We start from the raw sequence: 21,252 nt of genomic DNA, 5'->3' as shown, positions 1-21,252 counted from the left end.
ATAGTCTGCATCTCTTACAACGTTACAGATCTACCTTCTAACAAAAACTGGGAAAGCAAATCTTTTCTCAGTAAACCTTTGATGTTTTTGTAAACAGGAAATGTGTTTTTATTTGATTTAGGTCCTCTTGTTTTTCCTCCTGTGTTTACTGTAGATGTGTATTTTATTCATACACACAACACATTCTCACTTCTGTCATTTGATCTTTTTCTTCTTTTCTCCATCCCTTGATATAGCTCCTTTCCCCATTTTCTGTTGGTATTTTGTCATCTGTTGAGATCCTGAGGTATTCTGTTGCTCAACCGACAGCTATAGCTCTAACCCTGCTCTGTGATCATTGGGGAGTAGCTGCAGTGTTTACCTTTCAACTATAGGAGATGCTAATTACATATCTATCACTAATTGTGCTTCCTGTGTGGAAAACGGTATATTTTCCCCCTCACTTAACTTCCCCTCCAATGGTTTTATATATATTTTTTTCATTAATTGGAAGGGAAATTTATTTTTATTTTATTTCTCTCCGACACACTTAGCTTCTCAATGCTAATGTTATATGCCGCTCTGTCCCTGTGCTTTACAATGTAATGATCTGCGCGGGGCTGTGTGAGTCCCTTCAGTGGTTTTATGGCGGGAAATAAACACTAATAAAAGCGATTGGTAGCCGTCGAAGCCCCTGCACCTTCCAGCCATGGTTAAAAACTAGTTTCACAAGTGGATAGTTAGCAGATGGAATATAAATGGGATTTCAATAAATGGAAATGAGCCTTCCTTTCCAGCTCTCTGCGCTGAGTAAATGAAGAGATGAGAATTACACCATGGTGGACCCACACAATCACAATGGCAAGCTGGAATCATACAGAGCACTTAACTTACTGGTAAGTAGACCACTTTGATATGACACTGAAAGGTAATGTGGGTTATAGACTATTTTAAGGATAAGTGCAGGATTTGTAATACATGATTCCAGTATTAAACTAATGTTGGTCTTCTCTTACGAGCATGATGAGCTTTCTTGTATGGAAGAACTGGAATGGAAGGCTTATACAACCTGTAGCCAGCCATGACCGGAGGTCTTCACCCATGGTATAGGGCCATAGCTCTCAATGTCTGACATTTTTCAGTGTCACCACCTCCGTTATGATTTGCTCTCTCCACTCTCGCAATGCTTTTAAAATCGACTACTGGATTGTGACATCGGGGGATGGCGTGACAAATGGTGAAAATAACATTGTTTGAACCTAAATGAGAGTGAGCATTTAGAAAAAGACCAGCTGGCAATATTGGAAGGTGCCAGCATGATGATTTTCAGTGTCAGAAAATAACCTCTGTGCCCACGTTATGCCATCTGTCAGGTGGTCATATGTGATTTTGGTCTCAGCCACTCGATCTGATTAAGGCCAAGACTCCTGGGGGAGGAGAGTCTTGGATGAGCACATATCCACTTCAAACTTCATGTTTATCTAAAACCGTTATCACATTGAAGGTGTGAGCTCCAAGATCATAGAGAAAAACACAAAGATACACGAGTGTGTGCCGTCGGTGATGATTGAGTGTACCAGAGTAATAGCTATTAATTTCTCTCATCCTGGATGCTGTACGTACATCAACCAAACAAATGAGAAGTGTTATTTGGCTGAGGTAATGTTTCTGGGCGCGCTGTCTCGTGTCCACCCCGAAGGCCCTTGGGGCGTCGTGTAATCAGCGCGCTCGAGTCCTTAAACTCATGCCAGTTTCGAGGGATAATTGTGTTCGTGCTTTTTTGCGCATCCCTATCATCGGTCGCGCAAGAGGCTGCTGCTCTCGCCTCATTTGAGAGGTGCCGTTTTTCATCCCTCTGGGCTCGGCAGTGGCGGCTGCTGCTGCTCGGTGTCCTCTAGCCTGTTTTCCCCTCTCCTGGTTTTGGCAATGGCTTTCCCATCAATTCATTTGGCTGCACGAATGAATAAAGCCTCACTGAGATAAACATTGGCGGTCTCTACGTACAGTCTGACAGGGCCGGTCCCTTCTCGAGTCGGGTCCTTGTCCTTTCTAGGCACTTAGAGTGGGTTGCTGCCACAGTTGCTGCTGCATGCTGCTCTTGATGATGGTGATGGTGATAATGATAGCTCCACTATTAGCACAGCGTGTCCCAGAGGAGCCCCGGGGCTCAGGGCTGTTTGGCCCTTGTCATGACACCTGACTGTATAAATGTGGCATGTCTGTTTTAAGGGCCTCCCGGGCATACAGACAGGGGGTCAAAAGGAGCCACTAAAGACATGGCAGTAAGAGCGATGGTCTCTGCCACGGCCAGTCCACTTACTCCTACGTGGCACTTGTTTTTTTTATTGCTGTTGTCCTTTTAATATGTGGCGACCATCATGCCCTGTAGGACTGGAGAGTGGATTGCGTCTCGATTCTTTTTTTTTTTTTCAGGGTATCAAGATGGTTTTAGCGCTTGGTATTGTTTGTATGTACTAACGTTTGTCAGGGCGACACATCGCTTAAGTTGCTGTGTGTCTGACCTTGTATGTGGGGGTGTGCACCAAATTCAAATGTCTTTTTAGAATTTTGTATATGCTACATGGATGGCAGTGTGGTGTACGGAGCACCGTGTTCATGTATCCAACATCAAATGACTAGTTTATGACATACACGATTAAATGATTTCAGTTTAGATTCATCACATCATCGGCCGTATTAGTTATGGAAATAGGCTAGCTCTCTGCCTGCCTGCATGTATCTGGGGGAAGTAAAGTATAGTGCTTTTGGAGGTTTGAAATTTCTCGAAGGACTGCAGGGTTTTTGACATTCATTGCCAGGCCTCTGCAGACCCATCTCAGCCAGAGCCAGACTCTGCAGCGAGGCGTGAAGTCCTCTCTCTTCTCCTAGATTTCCACTTAATCTCCCCCAGGGCAACCTCGGTCCATCGCCCACCTCCCCCTCCACCAACCCCTCAGGTCCATTCAGGCCCAGCCCGATCAATGCCATCTCCCTCTGGCCTGAACGCCCGCCCAGTACACCAGTGGAAGGGGAGGCATTAATTAAACACCTCAGAGCTCATTACTCAGGCCCAGCCCCTCGGCTTCCTGCCTGTTTACTGACTCTGCAATTGTAATTCAGGCTGGAAGTGGATGCGAGGGTAATGAGAGAGGAGGGGAGGACGCCATTGACAGATGATCCGGAGGGATGGACGTGGCAATGGCACTGCCGACTAACACAGGCTCTAGTGGCTCGGACGGCGTGATTGACAGATGTTCTAGGGTTCTGTGTAAGTACCCACTCACACAGAAAGTAATATATGATCATGTATGGCACCCTACTCCCTATATAGCGCACTACTTCTGGTCAAAAGTAGTACCTACACTATATTGTAGGTTATAGGGTGCCGTTAGAGACGCAGCCTATGACTGTTCTACGAAGCGGACATCGGGTGAATTATAGAAGCTTAAATTGCAGTGTGTGTCCTACATTGACTCTGCGTCTGACACTCTAATGACACTAAACAGCAATGAAGGAATAATGACGGACTCCATGGCTATTCTAAATAATACAAAAGTCCCCATAGAGGAGTCGAGTAATGGAACACCCAACACTATCCAAAAAATGTAAAAAGGAGAAAAAAAAGGAAAACAATAAAATACAATTGATAAAGAAATTAAGTACAAATACACTACCATTCAAGACAGAGAATGTTGTACAATAATTAGTATTCGACTTTCTATTAATAGTATTTATAAATAGATAAAAGACAGCATTAGAAGAAAGGATCATTATTGAAATAATACATCTTCAAATATATGGAACTGGAACAGAAAAGTACTCAAAAGCCTAAAATAAGGTAGGAATCAACATGGTACGGATTGAAAAAGACAGCCAACAGAGGACATCGAAGCCACAGTCTGTGTGTATGTGCAGGTGTATTGTGATGGAAGGTGGGGTGTGTGTTGTTTTCGGGTTTGGAAAAGTGAGTGCAAAAGGAAAATGGTTGCAAATGCCAGAGCCCATGTGTGTCTGCGATTGGGAGTTGTGACCGAGAGAGCTTTCCATTTTCTGCGGACATGGGATATACTGTACATTTGAACATAAATCATAACAATAGGTTATTTATTGTCCTATCGTGATGGAACAGTCCCCAACCCTATACCCTAGACACCCAACTGAGCGACCTCATACACCAAGGAGAAGTCCTTAACTGTTTATATAGGCCTACTGCAAGTAGCCTATACGCAGCCTAGATAGAAAGATAAATGCAGTCAGAGACCCACTAAAGCAGCACTGCCCCTTCAAGAGTGTGTGGCTGCCTGGCAAAGTTGGTCCTACAAAGCCAATGCCCCCGGATGGGTGAGCATAATATACAGTACAAGGAAATTCTCAAAGCTACTAAAGAGAACCTTGATTACTTTGTACCTACCCAGTGGGAATTCCAGTGAGGTGCCCCCACCCAGGTAGTGGCAGTGATGCCAACACTAGCTGCAGTAACCCATGGGGAGGGGGTCACACTCAGACAATCAGAGAGGGGTCAAATTATTGTGGCCCCGGTGGCACAAAATGATCAAATGTCTGACTGCACAGAGATCTTTTTTATTTAACTAGGCAATTAAGTTAAGAACAAATTCTTATTTATAATGACAAAACCAGGACAATGTTGGGCCAATTGTGCACCGCCCCCATGGGTCTCCCAGTCACGGCCTGGATGTGATACAGCCTGGATTCGAACTTGGGACTGTAATGACATCTCTTGCACTGAGATACAGTGTCTTAGACCACTGCACCACTCAGGAGCCCAAGGTGCTTGGGAAATGGTCCCAATGGTCCAATACGTTTGGCCCGTTAATGTTGTAAATTAATGTTGTAAATTACACCCAACTTATTGTGGGAAGCTTGTGGAAGGCTACCCAATACGTTTGACCCAAATTAAACAATTTAAAGGCAATGCTACCAAATACTAATTGAGTGTATGTAAACTTCTATGCCAATGGGAATCTGATGAAAGAAATAAAAGCTGAAATAAATCATTCTCTCATTATACTATTATTCTGACATTTCACATTCTTAAAATAAAGTGGAGTTTTTACTAGGATTAAATGTCAGGAATTGTGAAAAACTGAGTTTAAATGTATTTGGCTAAGGTGTATGTAAACTTCCGACTTCAACTGTATAGCCCCGCTATTGTTATTTATTGCTGCTCTTTAATTATTTGTTATTCTTATCTCTTACTTTTTTGGGGGTATTTTCTTAAAATTACATTGTTGGTTAAGGGTTTGTAAGTAAGCATTTCACTGTAAGGTTGTATTTGGCGCATGTGACAATTACAATTTGATTTGATTTGAATGTGCCTCGGGGCCCCAAATGCCGTAGTCCGGCTCTGCCTTGCCCTTTTTGCTCTCTGTTCTTGTCTATTCCTTTTGACAGTTGGAGTTGGAGTGCCACAACCTCAAACACCCAGCAGTCTTCAGTGGTATCCAGCTTCTGCTCCCTCGTCAGAACTGCAGCAGAAAGCCATACAAATATTTGTATCACAGTCCCCATAGCCCTCTTTTCCTCTATTCCCTCTCTCAGCTCTTTCTGTTTTTCTTTGCTCTCCCACACACTCTCTGAATCCCTCTTCCCCCTCTCCCTTTCCCTCCCTCTTTCTCTCCCTATCCCTCTCTCAATCCCTCTTCCCATCCTGTTCTCTCTGCCCCACTCTCTCTCTCTCTCTCTCTCTCTAGCTCTCCCTCTCCCGCTTTTTCTATCCCTCTCCCTATCATCTTCTCTCTGCCCCCCTTTTCTCTTCCCTTTGATCTCTCTCTCCCTCGCCTCTCTCCCCCTCCTCTCCCTTACTTTCTCCCTACCTACCTCCCTCTCTTTCAATCCCCCCCCCCCCCCCCCCCCTCTCTCTCCTCTGTCTCAGGACAGATCTCCTCTCATTACAATGATGGTGGTGATGATTCAGTTCACTGGTGCTCTGCTCTCTCTCTCTCATCAGCACCTCTCCAAGGCCTTTTTCAGCAGTCTGCTCATGCAGCCCTTTTCGCTTCAAGGGCACAGGGGCAGCGTTGCGCCTGGTCCTCTGCCCCTCTGTTCTGTGGATCCAACGTAGGCACTTGACCATTAACATAGCACTTGACCATTAACCATGGTAAGCAATGCTCTCTAACCACCTAGAACCACATTCAATCCATTTAAATGAAATTATTTTTACTTTATTCTCTGTGAACTATAACAAATGGAATATGTGCTGTCTTACCTGTGATCCTCATGGCTGCTGATTACCAAAGTTCCCTTGATCTAACGGCTCTGTACGGCTGATCCTTATGTGAGCCTTATTATGGTCCCTTGTTTCTGATCTTTACTGAGTAGGGTACTGCGTCTCTGCCTCTAGCTGGCTGCTGTCCCTCCTCTCTCTGTTGTTCTTAAGCACTGCCTTGTAAAGATGCACTGCGACTCTTCGTTGTCAGTCCTTCACCAGCGTCGTCCCCTAACATGAAACATTAAAGGCTTTTTCTCACCTCCAAGCAGAATTACTCCTCCTGTTCTTTTTGACTCGTTTTCTGCTTTCATCTGTTTATCTGTTTACTGCAATCACAACGACCCTCACTACTCCCACAACGACCCTTAGACACAGACACTATGCACACAGACCTTCATCCTCTTTCTCTGTGTTTGTGTGTCGCTTACACACACACACACTTCATCTATTCTCCATCTATCTCTCCCTTTTCACACACACACACACACACACACACACACACACACACACACACACACACACACACACACACACACACACACACACACACACACACACACACACACACACACACACACACACGCACACACACAGTTGATTGTTGGGATTCATTTGTTTGTTTGTTTCACCTGAGTCTTGTAATGCCTGGCTCAGATCTGGCTGATGTAGCCTTGGCTTTTATCTCTCTAATTGGCACTGAGCTCAGCTGGAATCCCACCAGAGGGCCGTGTGTGGCAGGCAGGGCTCAGTCAGCGAGAGGTTAAACACTGAGTGGGTTTAATGAAGGGTTAAAGCAGGAGATGAGAGGATGGGGCTGGAGGTCCTCGGCTCTACGCTGCTCCTCGTCCGTCTGCTCCGAAACAGTAAGGTAGAGCCAGGCTGCCCAGGGCGATTTGGGCAAGGTGTTGTGTGGGGTGTGACAGGCTGCTCTTGGTTACAAAGACATTGTTTTATTTGATTAAGTCACAGACACACAGGGTTTTGGGTGGTTTTGTTTATTCCACATGAATACAGCCGACCCTGTACACACGACCCCTCCATCCTTCCTCTGGAAATAGCTTTAGCCACACCTGAGGTCTCAGGTCACACACTGTTCTGTCCAGGTGTGTCCCTGGTAGCAGCTGTGACACATGGACACACGCAAATGGACACACACACACACATACGCTTACACACACACACACACACACACACACACCATCAGTGTATTTTATTTTTCTACAGAAACAGTACACCGCCTTTCTCTTTGTTCAATGTTTCAAGTACAACCGTGGCATCGGGAAAGCATTCCTGTCAGAGATTTCAATTTTCCCCATCTCTCCTTGTAATTCTCTTCTCAAGAGTAGGCTGCACTTCTGCAAAACTTCTCAGTCCTTTCAAATCTCTCTTTCTCACTGAAGCTATGCTATTTACTGGTGTGAGAGTGTGTGGGTGTGTGTGCTGAGTGGTTTTATAATTATGTGTCTGTCTGGTTGTGTATTGATGTCTGTGTTTGGGAGTATTTGTATGTTCTCTGCGTGCCTGTCTGTCTGTCTATCTGCCTGCCTGTCTGCCTCTCTATGTCCTTGTTGACTCTCACTGCGTGTGTCGGAATTGATCAGTATCCTATACCTCCCTTCACCTCGGGCTAATTGTGTGTGTATGTCTGTATCTGAGTGTCTCTCTCTCTCTCTCTCTCTGTGTGTGTGTGTGTGTGTGCGTGTGCGTGCGTGTGTGTGCGTGAGTGTGTGTACTTGCTCATCTCTAGAAGTGTATCTGGTGTCGTCTTCTCACCTGTCAGTCAGAAGCCTCTCTCAGCAGGGCTTTAGCTATCTATAAAAGGAAGGTCACAGACAGAGATGAGCTAGGACTCCACTGCCTTATGATTACAGCACAATACCCCTGCACTCGCTCTGGGAAACTTCTGAGCACATGGCAAGGATGAAGAGATGGGGTGAACCAGGGGATAGCCGGACACAGGCGCGCGCACACACACACACACACACACACACACACACACACACACACACACACACACACACACACTGGTTCAAGCTAAGCCAAGGTGATGCTAGGTTTAATAGTAAGAAGAGTAAATTACTCCCCACATACGGCGATGGAGGATCTTGTGTACAGGAGAGCTTGGATTTCTTCCATATGAAACATGGGAGTTATGGGGAAAAAGAGATTGAGGTGGAGAGAGAGGGAAAGAGAGATGGAGCAGATGGGTCAGCCATCTGGTGGATGGCGAAAAAGCGAGGGAGATGAAAAGAAGAGGGAGGGAGCGCTGGAGAGAGGGAGATAAGGGAGCGATGCATGGGAAATATCCATGTGTACAAGTTTGAGTGTGTCGGGGTGTGTGTGTGTGTCTGTGTTTATTTAGTCAGAGGAGATTCAGGTGTGAGCATGCAGCTGAGTTCATACCGCACACTGTTGAGCGCACTAACATACACACATTAACGACAACACGCTACAGCAAGGTTTCCCAAACTCGGTCCTCGGGGCCCCAAGAGCTGTACGTTTTGGTTTTGATCTGATTCAAATGATCAAAGCTGGATGATTAGTTGATTATTTGAATCAGCTGTGTAGTGACAGGGGAAAAACAAAACGTGCACCCCTTGGGAAACCCTGCGCCGGAGGCAGGAGGACACACCCCACACACAAGGGCACACGTACAGGTAACTGCCCCCAAAAAATGGAGTAAATGAGGGATACAAAGTATATTGAAAGCAGGTGCTGCCACACAGGTGTGGTTCCTGAGTGAATTAAGCAATTAACATCCCATCATGCAAATTCTGGGCAGGCCATTGTTTTGGCTACCATGGCTATGCCCCGATAGGATGACAATGCCCCCATCCACAGGGCACGAGTGGTCCCTGAATGGTTTGATGAGCATGAAAATTATGTTAACCATATGCCACGGCCATCTCAGTCACCAAATCTCAACCCAATTGAACACTTATGCAAGATTCTGGAGTGGCGCCTGAGACGGCGTTCTCCCACCACCATCGACAAAACACCAGGTGATGGCATTTCTTGTGGAGGAATGGTACTGCATCCATCCAATGGAGTTCGAGGCACTTGTAGAATCTATGCCAAGATGAGTTGATGCTGTTCTGGCTCGTTGTGGCCCAATGCCCAGTTTCCTTTATTTTGGCAGCTACCTGTAGGTCCACACTAAAACAGACATGGGCAAACCACACAGTCAGAAACCTTACATGCACAGCAACAAGGGCAGCCATGTTAGCCATGCTTCATGCACTGTCTATATGGAACTCAGAGACGTAGCCCAGGGCTGAGACAAGCTACGTTACAGACCAGCACAGCTAATTCACAGAGACAAGGACAGAAAGGGGGGAGAGGGAAAGAGAAGAGACCGGCAGATAAAAAGAAACGAAAAGGGGGGACGAGGCAGAGAAAGAGAGATGATGAAAGAGTACGAGACGGGGGTGAGACGGGGGAAGAAAACGGGGAGAGAGAGACGAAGATGAGGATGGATGAGCAGACAGACTAAAATAGCTAAGTGATGGTGAACCTGAAACAGATCAAAGAAATGATCCTTGTAAAAGACCAGATGTCAGGAAAGTAGATATCAATGTATTTGCGGTGGCAGGAGCCTTGAATAACCCTTAAATTGCACCATCCCTGTGGTGACAAATTGCTTACATGGTGGCAAAATAAAGGGATGGTGGATTGAAAGTTATAAATGCTCGTTCACACCACACTTACTGTAAATACATAATGCCGCGACTTAATTATCTATAATATAGTACAACAGAGTGACGATAATATGTGGACAGCCATGTCAGTCATAAAATGGTGAACGTAGATCATGAAATTCACATTCACTGCAAAGATAATGACACAATTATTTGGAATTCAATTACAGGTACAAAACATGTTATCGGTGTAAATGCAGGCACAGTATTGCCAACTCAGTGCTCTGCATGTGGTGGACACAAAAAGCCACCATATAATTTGGGAAACTTTGTCATTTTCTCTCTGCTTGGATGATAATGATGATTATCGTCATTACTGTCCTGGTAATAATCATCAATTTGGCTGTTGTTGTTTTTGTCGTCAGCACTTTGTTCTTCGCTTGGCACACATCTGCGTCCCAAGTGACCTACATTGTGTGAATTTTTCCTGTACATATTATTTCTTTGTGCAAAGGATAATGTGCCTGCGTATATATTTATCCTTTTGTTGTCTAAGCAGTTCCGCTGCAGTGGAGTACCTTTGGGGAAAAGCAGCGCAGTCTCTTTACCTGAGGGAAGTGGGCTAAACAACGTACGCTTTAAAGCCACATAAGATCTGGTCTCAGGTGAGTGAGGCAAAACCAGGTATATCTTGTGTTTTCTGAGGGACATGAGTGGTTGAGGAGTCATTTCATGCCTAAAGAGACATTGAGGCAGATCGGGGCTCAGCAATAGCTTAGCTGAGCTGTGCAGGATGCGAGCTGCTTTCTCATCCACTCCCATCATCCTCCTCTCTCCATCCATTCTTTCTCTGACCACGCAGGAGCAAAAGGCTGAAAGAGAGGAGCAAAAGGAGCTATGACATTGGGATGACTGTCGGAGTGAGGGATGCAGAAAAGGAAAAACAAAAGGAAGGACCCATATATGGATAGATGTAAATCCAGACAATCACACACACTCATGTTGACACACCACACACATTGTCACATTTTTCCCACTTTTGGCGTAATACACACACACACACACACACACACACACACACACACACACACACACACACACACACACACACACACACACACACACACACACACACACACACACACTGTCACATTTCCCCCACTCTCCATCCCGTACGCTTGATCTCACATATATGCAGACACACACTAACTCCTCTCTTCCCCTCTCCTCCCTCGACGACATGCACATATAACACACACCTACTGTGCTCTCCTGTACTCTCCTGTACACACGTCCCAGTATTTGTGCTGCTGTCTGCCATCCTGTGAAAGGGAAGTCCGAACAAATGAGCAGACAGGTGGAGAGGGGGAGACACACCCACCAGGTGGAGGAGAGGACATCTGTCTGTCTGTCTGTCTGTCTGTCTGTCTGTCTGTCTGAGTGTTCGTCTCTGTGTATCATACATCACAAGTCTATGTCTGTCTGTGACTGCCTGAGTCCGTACTGTACTCTATGTCTGTCTGTGTATCATATTACCTGTTTATGCCTGACTGTCTGTGTCTTGCTGTTTCTTTGTCTGCCCCCTGTTGCTCTTTGTCCTTGCTATTTAGGAGAGGCAGAGATACAGTTGAAGTCAGAAGTTTACACACACCTTAGCCAAATACATTTAAACTACATTTTTCACAATTCCAGACATTTAATCGTAATATAAATTACTAGGTCAGTTAGGATCACCACTTTCTTTTAAAAATGAGAAATGTCAGAATAATGGTAGAGAGAATGATTTATTTCAGCTTTTATTTCTTTCATCACATTCCCAGACTAATGTTAGTTTACATACACTCAATTAGTATTTGGTAGCATTGCCTTTAAATTGTTTAACTTGGGTCAAACGTATCGGATAGCCTTCCACATTAAGTTGGGTGAATTTTGGCCCATTCCTGCTGACAGAGCTGGTGTAACCGAGTCAGGTTTGTAGGCCTCTTTGCTCACATACGCTTTTTCAGTTCTGCCCAAATTTCTTCTATAGGATTGAGGTCAGGGCTTTGTGATGGCCACTCCAATACCTTGAGTTTGTTGTCCTTACACCATTTTGCCACAACTTTGGAAGTATGCTTGACGTCATTGTCCATTTGGAAGACCCATTTGCAACCAAGCTTTAACTTCCTGATGTCTTGAGATGTTGCTTCAATATATCGACATAATTTTCCTTCCTCATGATGCCATCTATTTTGTGAAGTGCACCAGTCCCTCCTGTAGCAAAGCACCCTCACAACATGTTGCTGCCACCCCTGTGCTTCACTGTTGGGATGGTGTTCTTCTGGCTTGCAAGCCTCCCCATTTTTCCTCCAAACATAATGATGGTCATTATGGCCAAACAGTTTTATTTTTGTTTCATCAGACCGGAGGACATTTCTCCAAAAAGTACGATCTTTGTCCCCATGTGCAATTGCAAACCGTAGTCTGGCTTTTATATGGTGGTTTTGGAGCAGTGGCATCCTCCTTGCTGAGCGGCCTTTCAGGTTATGTCGATATAGGACTAGTTTTTCTGTGGATATAGATACTTTTGTACCTGTTTCCTCAAGCATCTTCACAAGGTCCTTTGCTGTTGTTCTGGGATTGATTTGCATATTTTGCACCAAAGTACGTTCATCTCTAGGAGACAGAACCCGTCTTCTTCCTGAGCGGTATGACGGCTGTGTGGTCCCATTGTGTTTATACTTGCGTACTGTTGTTTGTACAGATGAACGTGGTACCTTCAAGCATTTGGAAATTGCTCCCAAGGATGAACCAGACTTGTGGAGGTCCACATTTTTTTTTCTGAGGTCTTGGCTAATTTCTATTGATTTTCCCATGATGTCAAGGAAAGAGGCACTTAGTTTGAAGGTAGACCTTGAAATACATCCACAGGTACGCCTCCAATTGACTCAAATTATGTCAATTAGTCTATCAGAATCTTCTAAAGCCATGACATAATTTTCTGGAATTTTCCAAGCTGTTTAAAGGCACAGTCAACTCAGTGTATGTATACTTCTGACCCACTGGAATTGTGATACAGTGAATTATAAGTGAAATAATCTGTCTGTAAACAATTGTTGGAAAAATTACTTATGTAATGCACAAAGTAGATGTCGTAGCCGACTTGCCAAAACTATAGTTTGTTAGCAAGAAATTTGTGAAGTGGTTGAAAAATGAGTTTTAATGACTCCAACCTAAACTTCCGACTTCAACTTTATACGAGAGCCACACCCTCACTGGAGGAAAGACTCCTCCCACATCCATCTCGCTCACTGATGCTGTCCTTCAAACACAGACACACACACACACACACACGGTCTGGAAGGATTGAGATTAGCTAGTGGATAAATCATTTGAAGGTGTTTCAGTGATAAGGAGGTGCATGGGGTGGGTGTGTCTGTACGCATGTGTCCTTCTGTGTGTGTGTGTGTGTCTGTGTGTGTCTGTGTCTGTGTGCGTGCGAGCATGATGTTACACCTCATAAATCCTAGGGCGATAGAAGTGACCTGGGTTATTGGTTGAGGAAGGGTAGTAGGGAGGCGTTCAATGCCACGCTATACCCGTTAATGCCGGAGGGACTCACACTCTCACACGTCCATAAAGAGAGCAGAGTGAGTGCACACACACACACACACACCAGTGGATAAATCAGTCTTTTCATCATCTGGCTGGCCCTGTTCATTCTGACCGTGTTTATGTAATGGAGGAGGAACAGTCTCTCTTACAATTCTAATGGACATGCAGAACCAGGGCTCTCTCTTCCCTCAACAGGAACTGTGGGCTAGTTATTCAATATGAACATCAAATAGGCAACAATAATGAAAATGAAAATAAGTTGATTACATTTTTATTTGACTGATGATGATGTCTAGTTGATGGACAGGCTACTACGATGATGATGATGATGTTGACCTGAAAAATGGTGGTGTACTGTTAGTAGGCTAAAACGGAGGAGATGGGAAGAGAGAGAGAGAGCGAGTGTACATGATGAGAGATTAAGACAGTGGTCTTATTATTGGAGCGCGAGGGACAGATGCGACAACAGCGTTTGCCCTGTTCACATTTGACTCAGTGTGACTCTTGTCACTAGAGACGGGCAGATACGACGAGAGGCAAGAAACTTCAGACAATATTCAAAGATCGACCTCTGAAGGTAAATGAATTCTTAACATCACCAAAAGGTAATAAAGCATGGCGCGCGGTGAGTCGGAAGAATATGTTTTAACCGCGATATTATAGAAGCAAATGAAGATAAAATCGTATTTTTAGTGGGTCGATAGTACTCTCAAATGCATTATTTCTTTGTCAGTCTGAATGCATTAGACTAAATAGACTAAACAATTATATTATTTCTTGAAAACGTTCTTCGAGATTAATTGCATGGTGGTTTTATAGTGAACCTTGTCTGTGCATAATTGCGGGGCTGAAAGAGAGAACGGCTTTTCTTACATTTTATGTTGAAATGTCAAAAAGTGTGTTGGCTACTCCACTAGATTTTGGGCGATTTCATACAACAACAGCCAATGTCTACAACGTCTCTTAAACAGACTTGACAAACCCACACATGTTATTATTTTGACTACGGGCTAGACTACGAGTGCAATTAATTTAGACGGAAGCACATCTTTGTAGGTAATTTGTCTTCATCTATTACAACCGCATAACTCAGTTAAGTGAACAGGGCACGCGCACGTCTCGGGGTCACTTGGGAGAGATGGACCAGTGCAGATTTCACGTGACTGAACCGAGTCCGAGCAGATGGTGCGCGCACTTCTGTCTGTCACGGTTAAAAGATCCGCGGGGTAGCGGCAGACCAGACACGTAGCCTACCAAAAATCGACAGTGACACCCGAGTGTGAGCGAGGCAAATATTTTACCTGCCGCATGCGCAATGTCTACGAGGATCAGCGCGTTCCTAATGAAGGTGATCGGCTCAGTATCGCTTCATAATACCAGCTTAATTGTATCCATTTATTATTTGTACCAAATCGGTTATAACAAGTGTTTGGCTTGATATTGAGGGGTGTCGGTGTGAGCGCGCGGTGACAAGACTGGGCTGTGTTCGGGACTGTCTCTCCGATATGGTAATGTAATGAGTGTTCAATCAGCAGTGTGTATGTGTGTGTGTGTGGGTGCGCGTTTCACTGTCCTGTGATAAACATTTTCTGAGATTTATGATTGCCCTTTAGCAGTAGGCTGCTGTCAACAATTCTGTCCATGTTTGAATGTGAATGTGTTTTATTTGCGGTGTTTTACCATTGTGTGTACAGTAGCCTAAAGTGGGTTGAATAGTATGCTATGTATTTGATGTTGTAAAGCCATGCCAGATTTTAATATAAGCCTCTGTAGCTGGCATTTTTCTCTGTGGGAAAAGGATGCATGTCCCCTGGATTTGTGCACTACTGCCACCCCCCTCTCCCCCTTTCCAACACACACACACACACACACACACACACACACACACACACACACACACACACACACACACACACACACACGTATTTATAAATCCTTCAATCACTTTTCAGTACCTTTGTGTGGGTTTTAGTGCATCGTCGTGAGCCTTTGGCTCATCCATAATCACTTCAATCACTGCAGTATGTATCACACCATGTATTTTACTGATGAATCAGTGTGCTTTACATGGAACACAGGTGGGCTATATTTAACACTTGTTAATATTAAAAGCATATAGGTTTGGCTGATGATCAATGACTATGCATGTGTGGATCTTTTCTTTCTTTCTGTGCGTCTCTGTGTTTGGCTGTGTGCACAGTTTTTCCTGTGCTTTTGCACATTGGATTTCGACCTGGCTTTGCCTTGGCAGCGAAAGGTCTTGTGAGAGCACGTCATCGGACGTTAGACAAAATGCTCTCTGCTAATTTGGTTAAAATAGAGCAAAACAATCTGTGTCAGAATTAAAGCTCGTAATTGTTTACACCAAAGAGCTTTTGTATTTACCCAGAGTGAGACGCCAGAGGGGGAGAGAGAGAACTGAGAGGAAGGGTAGATGTGTGTGTGTATAGACAAGACATTGACTCAGTGACTTGTGTCAGCTATAAAGCGGCTAGGAGAACGGAGGCTGAAAAAGAGGTGCTGCTGTTGTGACAGGGAGGACTCACCACCTCCCATTACCAGACATGACTGTTTATTACAACAGACATCGAATGGAGGGAGGAGAGAGCGAGATGGAAGGACACCAATAGTGAGATAGAAGGGTCAAGGCCAGAAAAAGAAGATGAGTGAGGGAAAGAGACAGAGAGAGCAACGAGAGCGGTGATATCGTGCAGGCCCGGGCAAATCGGAAACCTAACCTGGCTGTTATTCCACAGTTTTGCTGTTACGTAACAACACGGCAACCCTTATCTCAAGAGTGGCTAAAGAGTTTTGCTTTCCAGATATATGAAGTTATTCTCTCTAAGAGAGCCACGTCACCAGTGGCGGCCATAGTAGACAATGGAGGGGCCGGGGACAATCTCGAATGACGCATCCTCTCCTCTGGCTACTCTCTGTAGACGTTTAAGAGAGCGTTTAAGACAGACAGCACCCCCAAGGCTCTTATTCAGCAAAATGACTGTTAGACATGCAGCCGAGTTGGGAATGCACCGTTCACTGGGGGGATGATCAATTGCTTGTTTTCCCTTTGTGATACCAAACTAATGACTATTAAAGACCTACAGTCTACCGCCCTTGGGTTTTGTAGTTCAGGGAAGGGAATTGACTGCTGTTTTAGACATCTACCAGTTCAGTAGCGTTCAAATCAGCTAAAGAAGTTAGACGCCGTGCCGGGACCCTCCGTTAGAATAGCGACTGTTGAAGACTCTGAGTGTTCCCCGGAGGTATCTCAGAGAGAGAGAGAGAGAGAGAGATGATTTCATTCTCGTGTTCCCACTCCAATTGTTGTGGGGGAAATGGGGCTTCTGAGTCCCACGTTGCCAGGGTTACCCACACTCATGTACTCATGCTGTTCAGTCAGAAAATGGAATTAGCTCTTCCACATTCTACCTCCCTGGTGGCACCTTTACAGAACGCTAACTGATAAAGAAACATAAGCAGCCTGTGACGCTTCTGCCTTCACACATGTGATTCAACCAGACAGAGATCTTCCCAATGTCTCTACCTATACAGGGGATGGTTGAAGACACGCAGTATGAATACCTGGGTGACTCCCCTCTCAATCAGACTGGTTAATCAGGAAGACATATGTCTTCCCTGGGGTCCCCATTTAGAGAAATGGCTGTGGAGGAGCCCGTGTTCTCCTCGTGGATGGATGCTGCTGCTGGGGCTTGTCACGGTCTGATTGTACACAGGCGACCGTGGCTGTTCTGCCGTCGCCTGAACACAGTGTGGGAGGATGCAGCTGGCCCACTGTGCCAAGCCCAGGGAGGAGGTCTCTTTTGTGGCTGGAGCATGTAGGGATGTGGGGCTGGAGTGTGGCAGGCACGTGAGGCGCCAAGCCTCTTCCTGCCTTCAGAGATTGACGTGAACCACCTCTCACGCTGGCCGCTCGGATTATGGAGGATTTTCCTCACGAAAATGTACACACAGCGGTCCGCTCTGCTGGAGACATTATTGCAAAGGGAACGAGAGGGAGGTTTTCATTTTAAGGAATAGAGGGCACATTCATCGCAGCGGGGGCTCACCCAGGAGTGTGTCTGATGCAAGTGCGGGAGTGTGTGTGTGTGTTCGTATTGGGTAGGCTTGCGGCGGTGTGTGTGGCCGTTAGAAAGCAACTCCAAGCTCTGACATGGGAGTCCAGAAGGAATTGGGGGAAATCCTATTGTAAATTTGTCTACTCCACAAAGATAATTGGCTTATTCCAGTGTTAAATTGGCCTGTCCTATAGGACATTGAGTGGGCTTAACATGCTCGGTGCAGACACTGCCTGCTCCTCTGCTTCGCAGGGACTTAGACGGGTATTACACACTGAATTACTGTATGACAATGATGAACCGATAGCTGCAGTGCATTCAGCAGTGCAGAGCCGTAGCCATTTAAAGTGTCGTTCACACACACACATAGACCGACAGGTTTGCTGACACAGAGCTTCTTTCGTTATAATGTAGGCTAACTAACTGCGGAAGTGAACCCTTTGACACGTACGAACACACAGGAGTGCTCGTTCTACAGTGGTCCCCGCAGCGTATGCTCAAACCGGTGTGATCAGAACACTGCACTTAGAGCGTCCAGTTACGACTGATGCAACAGTCAGCGTTTCAGCCACACTGCTTTTTCACATAAACATTTTTCACAAACGCAGTCTTTCCAACATTATGTCCTCAATGTGAGCAGTTTATTTTTTGGATGCAATGTTCAGACATTCACAGAAGTAGCGACACAATGACACAATTCTCATCCAAAACCGGAAAATTCAGGCTACATTTAGTCGTAGCGCTAACTGAGGAAAGATTGACCTAACACGAGCGGTCATATTTAGCTAACTCTCGGCTGAAAGAAACCATAATATGAATTAGCTAATAGCAATTACAATTTACATTTTATCACATCACGGGTGACCTCACTCACGGGTGTGTCGTCTACCATCATTCACTTCCGTAAGTTTACTCGAAAGACGATTGAACCATCCCTTCATCTCGTTTTTGTTATAACATCTTTGGTCTGACAGACATTTACGTGACAACCATGATGCATTGTATGATGTCAACAAACATGGCGCCACATTGAGCTGGCAATTAGCTTAGCTCATCATAATCAGTACAACCTTCAAAAAGGTATTTTACACTTATCATATGTGTCCATTACAGTGTATGCAAGAATCGGAATGCATGATTTGTCACCAGAACTTGAAAACGTGAATAAAACAATAAATACATACAGCTCCATACATACAATACCAGTCGAATGTTTGGACACACCTACTCATTCAAAAATGTTTATTTATTTTTCTTGGTTTCTTGGCCCAAGCAAGTCTTCTTATTGGTGTCCTTTGGTAGTGGTGTCTTTGCAGCAATTCGACCACAAAGGCCTGATTCACTCAGTCCCCTCTGAACAGTTGATGTTGAGATGACTGTTGAACTCTGAAGCATTTATTTGGGCTGCAATTTCTGAGGCTTGTAACTCGAATGAACATATCCTCTGCAGCAGAGGTAACTCTGGGTCTTCCTTTCCTATGGCGGTCCTCATGAGAGCCAGTTTCATTACAGCGCTTGATGGTTTTTGCGACTGCACTTGAAGAAACGTTTAAATTCTTGACATTTTCCAGATTGTCTGACCTTCATGTCTTAAAACCTCTACAGGATTGGTGAGTCCCCCTCGGGATGGTTGAGCTAACGTAGGCTAATGCGATTAGCACAAGGTTGTAAGTAACAAGAACATTTCCCAGGACATAGACATATCTGATATTGGCAGAAAGCTTAAATTCTTGTTAATCTAACTGCACTGTCCAATTTCCAGTAGCTATTACAGTTTAAAGTAATGATGGACTGTCGTTTCTCTTTTCTTATTTGAGCTGTTCTTACAAAATCTTCTGTATACCACCTCTACCTTGTCACAACACAACTGATTGGCTCAAATGCATTAAGGAAAGATATTCCACAAATGAACTTTTATCAAGGCACACCTGTTAATTGAAATGCATTCCAGATGACTACCTCATGAAGCTGGTTGAGAGAATATGTGTTATTTCATAGTTTTGATGTTTTCACTATTATTCTACAATGTAGAACATTTTTTTAAAATAAAGAAAATCCCTGGAATGAGTAGGTGTGTCCAAACTTTTGACTGGTACTGTATATACGGTGTGCTACTGTCTAAATGTTAACAACTAGATATACAGAAACTATAATGATCATGTGATAAGGCACTTACTTTTATAGGAACGCGCACATGTCCAAAGTTATTATTATTAGTGAAGTCAATGTGGTCACCAGCAGGAAAATATGCCGGGGAGGAAAACGTTTGTGCTTGGACTCTTGTAGAAGAAATAACTTTTGTCCGGCTCAGTAATGCCTCAAACGTAAATAGGCCCGAAACAGTATAATGGGCTACTACTATGTGAATTAATGAGGAGGTGGAACACACCTCAATTTAAACCGTTTTTTTTTTCATTTTTAAATTGACAAGTTGAAACAGCCTATAGTTAATTAGAAGGCGTGCCTTGGTTTAAGGGCAGCATGGGTCAATTGTCCTGTTGCGTAAACAACCACATTTTGGAACAGTGAGAGCATTCTGACATCATGCGCATAAAAAAGTCTTGCCCTATGGTCCAGGGACAGCTCTGTCTCTCTCGACCTCTTGGTTGGCCAGTCCAAGCGGATTATTATGTCAAGATGGTGACAAAAACAAATATATACAAAAAGGAAAACTACATAGACGCATAAAGATGACTTTTTAAAATGTATTTTAAATGAAGGCGTCACGGCCACCAAACAAACCAACAGCCTCACGAATTGCAAGCTGGGACACTGACTGGCGATCACCTTAATTGGCAGCACCTGTCCTTTTCAAGGCTTGGCAGCACAGCACTTGGACATGGTTGCTGCTGCCCCCTGGAGGAATGGCGTGTGAAAGTGGTAGTGAGCTGTAGTGTGCTCTCTTAACTACCTAACCTTCCCCATACATCAAAACACCAACCAAATGCCACCAGACTTCTCTTTCAGAACTTCCTTGTTCAGACATCCGAGCAGCAAATCTCATGCTTGTAATATTCATCAGACTCTCCAAATTTCTGGTTTCCAACTCACAGCCCTAAATGAGGGTTTCCAGGCCCCATTCAGGTTGGCATGGAAATGTCTCCTTCTCAGGCAGCAGCATACCTAAATCATTATCCTCACATCAAACACCAGCCTGGCTTCGCTTTGCCACTTTGAAGATTTTTCTCATCAATCCATCGTCTGAAGGAGACACACGATAAGTGTGTGTGTGAGTGTCGTCTGCATGTGTCTTCAAGCTTATTTTAACCCATTCAATGCCTCTAGTGTAACCCTTAATAACAGCACCAGCCAAGTCCTGGCCCAGGGCAGCTGCTTAGCAGCTAACACAGCTGATCCGGAGGCGCAGGGTTTAGTGAAAAGGCTAAAAACCAGAAAATGAGAGCAGAAGAGACGGATGAATTGTCAGTGGATGCAGCCGCTCGTGTGGGAAAAAACTAGGCAGGCAGCACGCATAATTCTGGGGAAGTGACCGAAAACTGTTTCGTTAGAGTGCATGCATAAAATGTCAAATGGATACAAGCAAGAATTCCCAAAACATAACAAAAAAACGCTCAAATGCCTGTAAGTGTCTTGAAGCCTGGTAATGGAACCAAAGAGAACTAAATGAATGAACCAGTTTAATTCCTGTTTCAAACCAGCGTTGTTCTTCATGTGGCATGCTCTGCAGGGAATTGGCTGAAAACATCCTTAGAGGCCGTGCATTTGAAGCTTA

General features: G+C 44.6%; 1 protein-coding gene across 2 annotated transcripts in view; it reads left to right on the top strand.

Annotated features, from left to right (window-relative positions):
- The first annotated feature begins 13,638 nt into the window (after positions 1-13,638).
- The window catches only part of cdh24b (cadherin 24, type 2b), a 137,516-nt gene continuing 129,902 nt past the window's right edge, over positions 13,639-21,252 (top strand). The window contains exon 1 of one of the 2 annotated variants that reach the window (XM_031807197.1): positions 13,639-14,020. The gene's annotated coding sequence lies outside the window, so the exon portion shown is untranslated. The remainder of the gene's footprint in view (positions 14,021-21,252) is intronic. The other variant, XM_020462471.2, reaches the window with a different exon arrangement.

The sequence above is a fragment of the Oncorhynchus kisutch genome, linkage group LG27 (assembly GCF_002021735.2).
Source record: "Oncorhynchus kisutch isolate 150728-3 linkage group LG27, Okis_V2, whole genome shotgun sequence".
NCBI lineage: Eukaryota > Metazoa > Chordata > Actinopteri > Salmoniformes > Salmonidae > Oncorhynchus > Oncorhynchus kisutch.
This window is presented reverse-complemented; position numbering and strand designations above follow the sequence as displayed.